This window comes from Pecten maximus, chromosome 6 (assembly GCF_902652985.1).
Source record: "Pecten maximus chromosome 6, xPecMax1.1, whole genome shotgun sequence".
NCBI lineage: Eukaryota > Metazoa > Mollusca > Bivalvia > Pectinida > Pectinidae > Pecten > Pecten maximus.
Window position 1 is genome coordinate 8548561 of NC_047020.1, and position 8268 is coordinate 8556828.

An 8268-nucleotide genomic window follows, 5' to 3' on the forward strand; every position below is an offset into this window, starting at 1 on the left:
ATTTCTTCAGCAACAACAAGAGGCCCAGAGGACCTGCATTGTTCACTTCAATGTTTCTGTGATTAAAAGGCTCCCATATATATTATAAATACTGTCCATGTTTAGAATCTACCATTCACTATCATGCATTTCAGTCAACACTTTCCTTCAACAACATTTAGCTTTCTGGGCCCAGTTGTTCAAAAGGTGATCAGGCTAATCACATTTTAACAACATTTTTCAAATCCTGATATGATAATTTCTGGTTGAACTAACTTGACAAAACTTAAGAAAATTCTGAAATTCTTAATTCTCTTCAAACTGGCATAATTTAAAGACGCGATATACTCACAGGTTTTGCAACAAATGAGAAATGAAATTTTCACTAATCAAGTGATTAAGCTAATCACCTTTTGAACAACTGGGCCCTGGTCCCAAACATTTTACATAACGACTTCAAAAACAATTGCAATTATACTTGTGACTTCCTTCCACTTCTGTATCAGCTGGGCTAACAGAAATGTAAATACCAGTATAATACTCATATATAAGCTATGAGTTTATGTATTTAAGCCTTAAGTGTTTACCCCACTAACAACCTGGATCATTGTCAGATATTTACCTTGTCCTTGACCTTTGGACCCAAACGACCTTAACCCATTGACCTTGATCCAAATTTCATGTAAATTGGTCAATAAATACTAAAGTTCAAAGCAGGGAACTAAATTTGTGGATGGACAGACTAACGGACAGCTGGACAGAGTATTTACATTAGGGCACACTATCACTGAAATTCGCCCTAATTAAGACAAAATCCTGTCATTCCTATGAAGCAAAGATTTTAAAAAATTAGCTAAATTTCCTCTATTGGGCCTCTCCCCTCAGGTCCCATGGTTTGTTTAATTGCTCTGTTTATCGCCCGGTAAACAGCTAGGGTCATTTTGATGCGAGGATCCCTTGTAGTAGTTGGTGACTACCTCACTGAACAACATACAGAAGGCCTATCGCATGCCATCAAGAGCATTTAGGATAAAGTCTCTTGCCCAAGGACACAACTGTGACAGCACAGACAGGTCTGCTTCTTAGCTACCCAAGAAACCCAAACGGACACTGAGTAGGGAGTGACAAACCACGCACCTCGGATCACCCAGGGGTCCCAGATCCAAATCATATGACATGTTGATTTCCTGTTACCCAAGGATAGTTCACACAAAATTTTAGACAGAATCCTGCCGTTTAAACAGAAGAACTTGCAATGCTTCCCCTTCTGGGCACCATCCCTCGGACCCCTAGGGGCCAGTCTCAAAGTTTATACAAAATGAGGACCACTTCACCAAAGGATGCTTCAGACTACTATGGACCAAAATGATCTTAATACTCTCATTCCTACAGAAGAAGAAGACTTTTAGGATTTGCCATATCTCCCCTATTGAATCCTGCTCCTCACCCCCATAACTGGGCCTACCTAAAAACATATATTTTACACATCTTGGCCTTACTCAAACAACATATAACTTACACATCTTGGCCTTACTCAAACAACATATATGTTACACATATTGGCCTTATTTAAAAAACGTAAATAATTCACATCTTGGCCTTACTCAAACAACATATATCTTACACATCTGGGCCTTACTCAAACAACATTAATCTTACACAACTGGGCCCTACTCAAACAACATGTCTCTTACACAACTGGGCCTTACTCAAACAACATTAATCTTACACAACTGGGCCTTACTCAAACAACATTAATCTTACACAACTGGGCCCTACTCAAACAACATGTCTCTTACACAACTGGGCCTTACTCAAACAACATGTCTCTTACACAACTGGGCCCTACTCAAACAACATGTATCTTACACTTGGCCTTACTCAAACAACATTTGTTACACATATTGGCCTTACTCAAACAACATATATCTTACACATCTGGGCCCTACTCAAACAACATTAATCTTACACAACTGGGCCTTACTCAAATAACATATATCTTACACATTTGGGCCTTACTCAAATAACATATATCTTACACATTTGGGCCTTACTCAAACAACATGTCTCTTACACAACTGGGCCCTACTCAAACAACATGTATCTTACACTTGGCCTTACTCAAACAACATTTGTTACATATCTTGGCCTTACTCAAACAACATAAATCTTACACATCTGGGCCCTACTCAAACAACATGTCTCTTACACATCTGGGCCCTACTCAAACAACATTAATCTTACACAACTGGGCCTTACTCAAACAACATGTCTCTTACACATCTGGGCCTTACTCAAACAACATGTCTCTTACACATCTGGGCCCTACTCAAACAACATTAATCTTACACAACTGGGCCTTACTCAAACAACATGTCTCTTACACAACTGGGCCTTACTCAAACAACATGTCTCTTACACATCTGGGCCCTACTCAAACAACATTAATCTTACACAACTGGGCCTTACTCAAACAACATGTCTCTTACACATCTGGGCCTTACTCAAACAACATGTCTCTTACACATCTGGGCCCTACTCAAACAACATTAATCTTACACAACTGGGCCCTACTCAAACAACATGTCTCTTACACAACTGGGCCCTACTCAAACAACATGTATCTTACACATCTTGGCCTTACTCAAACAACATTTGTTACACATATTGGCCTTATTTAAACAACATAAATCTTACACATCTTGGCCTTATTCAAACAACATGTCTCTTACACAACTGGGCCTTACTCAAACAACATAAATCTTACACAACTGGGCCTTACTCAAACAACATAAATCTTACACATCTTGGCCTTATTCAAACAACATGTCTCTTACACAACTGGGCCTTACTCAAACAACATAAATCTTACACATCTGGGCCTTACTCAGACATCAATCTTTCACATCTGGGCCTTAATCAAACAAGGTATATTATCTTACTCAAACAACCTATATCTTACACATATGTTGGCCTTATTTAAACAACATATATCTTACACAAACAAAGTCACTTTCATTTTAAACATCTGGGCCAATTGGCTTGCATGTACACCTCTGGATGAACTTAAGTAAAATATTGTTTATGACACAAACAAAACCTAGCTTCATTTTGCACTGAAAAATAACAAAGGAGTTCAATAGAATATTTGAACAAGATTTGTTCTTTTAGATGGGGATGCTAACTGGAGTGTATTGGAGACGTTTTAGATATATCCCCTTACATAACTGGGAGGCGTGTTTGTATGGAGTTTGTTTATGATTATGACCTTAGTTATATTGCCATTACAAAACTTCCTGGTTTAATGGTCACAGTCAACAACAGACTTTGTTGACACACTGGTTGTATATCGTTACACATGTATCATAACCTGGTCTAGATATCATGTGAATATAATATTTTCCTGTAGATCTTACAGCTAGATAACAAAACCCAACACACATATGTGTAACAAATATTTCTATAAATAATTATCTGGTTAAACCTTTTTTGTATTCTGGTACATTACATCAAAATATGGTTACACCTGATACAAGGCAATACAGAGAGTGTAGATAATCTTATCACACTGGTAGTGCAGCGTATTTCTGTCTGTACTTCAGACAGAGATCCATATTGAGGCACCTTACCTTTGAGGGTAAGTATAAGGTATTTGTAGTTCACCTGTATGTATGCTCAGTATGACCCCTGGTTCTAAACAGAGGTCACATTACAGGTAAGAATTTGTTTAGTACTAATCAGTGTAGGGGAAAATCTCCTAAAGGCCATGAAAAAATATCCACACACTGTTAACTTTCATTTTGATTTAAGTTAATAACATGTTGTGTGTGCATACGTTTTGCTAGTTTCATTTTCTGCAGAACTAAGTTTACTGTATTCACAATAACCATAGGAACACTGTTAACAAACATACTGGCTAGAGTGCTATTCACAGCCTCTGTATAAGACCTACATTGAGAAGGCCTTATTTCAGGATAACCCTAATAGTGTTAGTGTTGTAGAACTGTATGGTGTTGGACACAACACCAACATCTGGAGGGTATCAATGTTACGTAACAATTCATACCAAGAAATTAATACGAAAAGCACTGTTGTTGCATTTATGGCCCGTGTCAGAAAATTAATTATTAATTTACAATTATTATCTCACAAATGGTGGTACTATTAACAACATAAGGTATTCACAGGCACTTGTAATTTTAATTGAATAATAATAAAATACCTAATACCTAGTATAGGCCATTATATGTACAGTAATAATGATATACAATATCTTTTTTTAATAATTAGACAAATTCAAACTACAAATGGCTGTGAAGTCTGCTAACAATATCAATAACTAATTCTTTTATCACTTCCATACACCTGTGCATGCCTATGTAGGAATACAGAGGACTATATCAACAATGGCAATGAGAACCTGTCTGTATCGATCTTTACTGATAACACCTAGTGTCCCTGTCTATAACGTTTACTAATAACACCTAGTGTCCCTGTCTATAACGTTTACTAATAACACCTAGTGTCCCTGTCTGTAACGTTTACTAATAACACCTAGTGTCCCTGTCTGTATCTGTAACGTTTACTAATAACACCTAGTGTCCCTGTCTGTAACGTTTACTAATAACACCTAGTGTCCCTGTCTGTATCTGTAACGTTTACTGATAACACCTAGTGTCCCTGTCTGTAACGTTTACTGATAACACCTAGTGTCCCTGTCTGTAACGTTTACTGATAACACCTAGTGTCCCTGTCTGTAACGTTAACTGATAACACCTAGTGTCCCTGTCTGTAACGTTTACTGATAACACCTAGTGTCCCTGTCTGTAACGTTTACTAATAACACCTAGTGTCCCTGTCTGTATCTGTAACGTTTACTAATAACACCTAGTGTCCCTGTCTGTAACGTTTACTAATAACACCTAGTGTCCCTGTCTGTAACGTTTACTAATAACACCTAGTGTCCCTGTCTGTAACGTTAACTAATAACACCTAGTGTCCCTGTCTGTAACGTTAACTAATAACACCTAGTGTCCCTGTCTGTATCTGTAACGTTTACTAATAACACCTAGTGTCCCTGTCTGTATCTGTAACGTTTACTAATAACACCTAGTGTCCCTGTCTGTAACGTTTACTAATAACACCTAGTGTCCCTGTCTGTGTCTGTAACGTTTACTAATAACACCTAGTGTCCCTGTCTGTAACGTTTACTAATAACACCTAGTGTCCCTGTCTGTAACGTTTACTAATAACACCTAGTGTCCCTGTCTGTAACGTTTACTAATAACACCTAGTGTCCCTGTCTGTAACGTTTACTAATAACACCTAGTGTCCCTGTCTGTAACGTTTACTGATAACACCTAGTGTCCCTGTCTGTAACGTTTACTAATAACTCCTAGTGTCCCTGTCTGTAACGTTTACTAATAACACCTAGTGTCCCTGTCTGTATCTGTAACGTTTACTAATAACACCTAGTGTCCCTGTCTGTAACGTTTACTAATAACACCTAGTGTCCCTGTCTGTATTTGTAACGTTTACTAATAACACCTAGTGTCCCTGTCTGTATTTGTAACGTTTACTAATAACACCTAGTGTCCCTGTCTGTAACGTTTACTAATAACACCTAGTGTCCCTGTCTGTATTTGTAACGTTTACTAATAACACCTAGTGTCCCTGTCTGTAACGTTTACTAATAACACCTAGTGTCCCTGTCTGTATTTGTAACGTTTACTAATAACACCTAGTGTCCCTGTCTGTAACGTTTACTAATAACACCTAGTGTCCCTGTCTGTAACGTTTACTAATAACACCTAGTGTCCCTGTCTGTAACGTTTACTAATAACACCTAGTGTCCCTATCTGTGTCTGTAACGTTTACTAATAACACCTAGTGTCCTTGTCTGTAACGTTTACTAATAACACCTAGTGTCCCTGTCTGTAACGTTTACTAATAACACCTAGTGTCCCTATCTGTGTCTGTAACGTTCACTGATAGCATCAATTCAAGTGTCTGTGTCACACCAAGTGTCTGTGTCACACCAAGTGTTTGTTTGTTTGGGTTTTTTTTTTTATTGATGACGGATTAGTTTTCATTATTAAAGGTGACGTGATTTCTTACTATAAACACGCCGAAAGAACTGGGTTAGTTGGTGAGATGAAACCTAACAATTAATAGGCGAAATCATGTAGTTGGTGAACTAGTTGTAACGCCGACAGAACACTGGGTTTAGTTTGTGAGACGAAACCTGGCAATTGATAGGCGAAGTCATGTAGGTGGTGAACCAGTAGTAAACTTGTGCCGACAGAACACTGGCTATAGTTGGTGAGACGAAACCTAGCAATTAAAAGGCGAAGTCATGTAGGCGGCAAACTAGTAGTAACGCCGACAGAACACTTAAATTGTAATAGTGGTGAGACCTAACCTAACGATTAATAGGCGAAATCGTGTAGGCGGCAAACTAGTAGTAACGCCGACAGAACACTTAAATTGTAATAGTGGTGAGACGTAACCTAACGATTAATAGGCGAAATCGTGTAGGCGGCAAACTAGTAGTAACGCCGACAGAACACTTAAATTGTAATAGTGGTGAGACGTAACCTAACGATTAATAGGCGAAATCGTGTAGGCGGCAAACTAGTAGTAACGCCGACAGAACACTTAAATTGTAATAGTGGTGAGATGTAACCTAACGATTAATAGGCGAAATCGTGTAGGCGGCAAACTAGTAGTAACGCCGACAGAACACTGACTGTAGTTGGTGATACGAAACCTAGTAAATAATATAGGCGAAATAATACAGGTGGTAAACCAGTAGTAACGCCGACAGAACACTTAAATTGTAACAGTGGTGAGACGTAACCTAGCAATTAATAGGCGAAGTCGTGTAGGTGGTAAACCTATAACTGACGAACTAACTCCCAATATACAATTATAATTGACAAGTTCAGCAGTTTCTATACTGATTCCTACAGATAGATTCTAACTACCCAAGTTACACCTTGTATGACCTAAATATCACGATCGCTGTATGCTATAAATACATTATTTATATCTGTATAGTATAGAACCAGTGAAGCAGAAGGATTTAGAACTGGCTGACACACTAGTCAGTGCTTTGATCTACAAAACTCCGCTAGTTTTTTTTATAATAATGGTCTAACATGGTCGTACCCCTTACAAGTACACACCGTGTAATTCTCGTAGATTCTAATATGGGACCTTACGTAACGCTAACTTTAGAAACTGATGACACTGTAATGTGTGGTATTTCTTATTATAAGTCTTACCATGGACTTGGATATGTATTACATGTACTCCTATTATAAGTCTTACGATGGACTTAAATATGGAATTACATGTACTCTTATTATATATAGGTCTTACCACGGACTTCAATGTGGTATCACGTGCACGTCTGCCCGTTTCTAATTGTGTAGTTAACGCAAGACACACACATTGTATCTATAAATATCATTACTGAGGTAGGCAGTCTTCTATAAGAAATAATTTGATTGATAATTACTACACATACTCACAATTATACTACATAGGTACTACCAAGATCTAAAATCATTATTGCGTTGTACAGTCTTCGATAACAAACTTCGATTGATAATTACTATCATACCGAAATATTTACTAGACAGTTTAAGTATTAATGTGATGGATTGACGACAGATTGATATTTTACCATACAGATTAATACTTTGTTCGATAGTTGATACACAGTTCAATCGTTCTTTACGAAAACATTATTTGAAAACATAAAATTTAACGCGTGAATTATAACGCATTTAATCTTGTAGCTATACATTAACGTGTTAAACGATGAATAAATAGACCAACTTCAAATGTGTTACTGTGCTTTTACATTTCACTAATTGCAATGGCTGACGATGCCCGGTTTCTCGTGTGATCAATGCTTTAATTACTACAATGTTTTTGTTTAGATTTTCGCTGTTGAGGGAAAAGATAATTGATCAAGATTTCAAGATTTTCAAGATTTTATTGGCACTCGGGCGCACTATTGTGTGCAACAAGAGGTCAACAAAAATACAACAGCATAATACAATAAATAAGGTTGTACAGAAAAGTGAAAAACATACTCAAACATCTAGACATACCACATATACTACACAAAAGTTGGTTAAGTACAGGATAATATATACAACAGTACTTATAATAAAACAAACTATAGGTTAAGTATATTGTTTAACTCTTCACACGTGTATGTTTTGGAACATATTATTTAAGTAATTTGACATCAATATATTTCACAAATTAATGTTT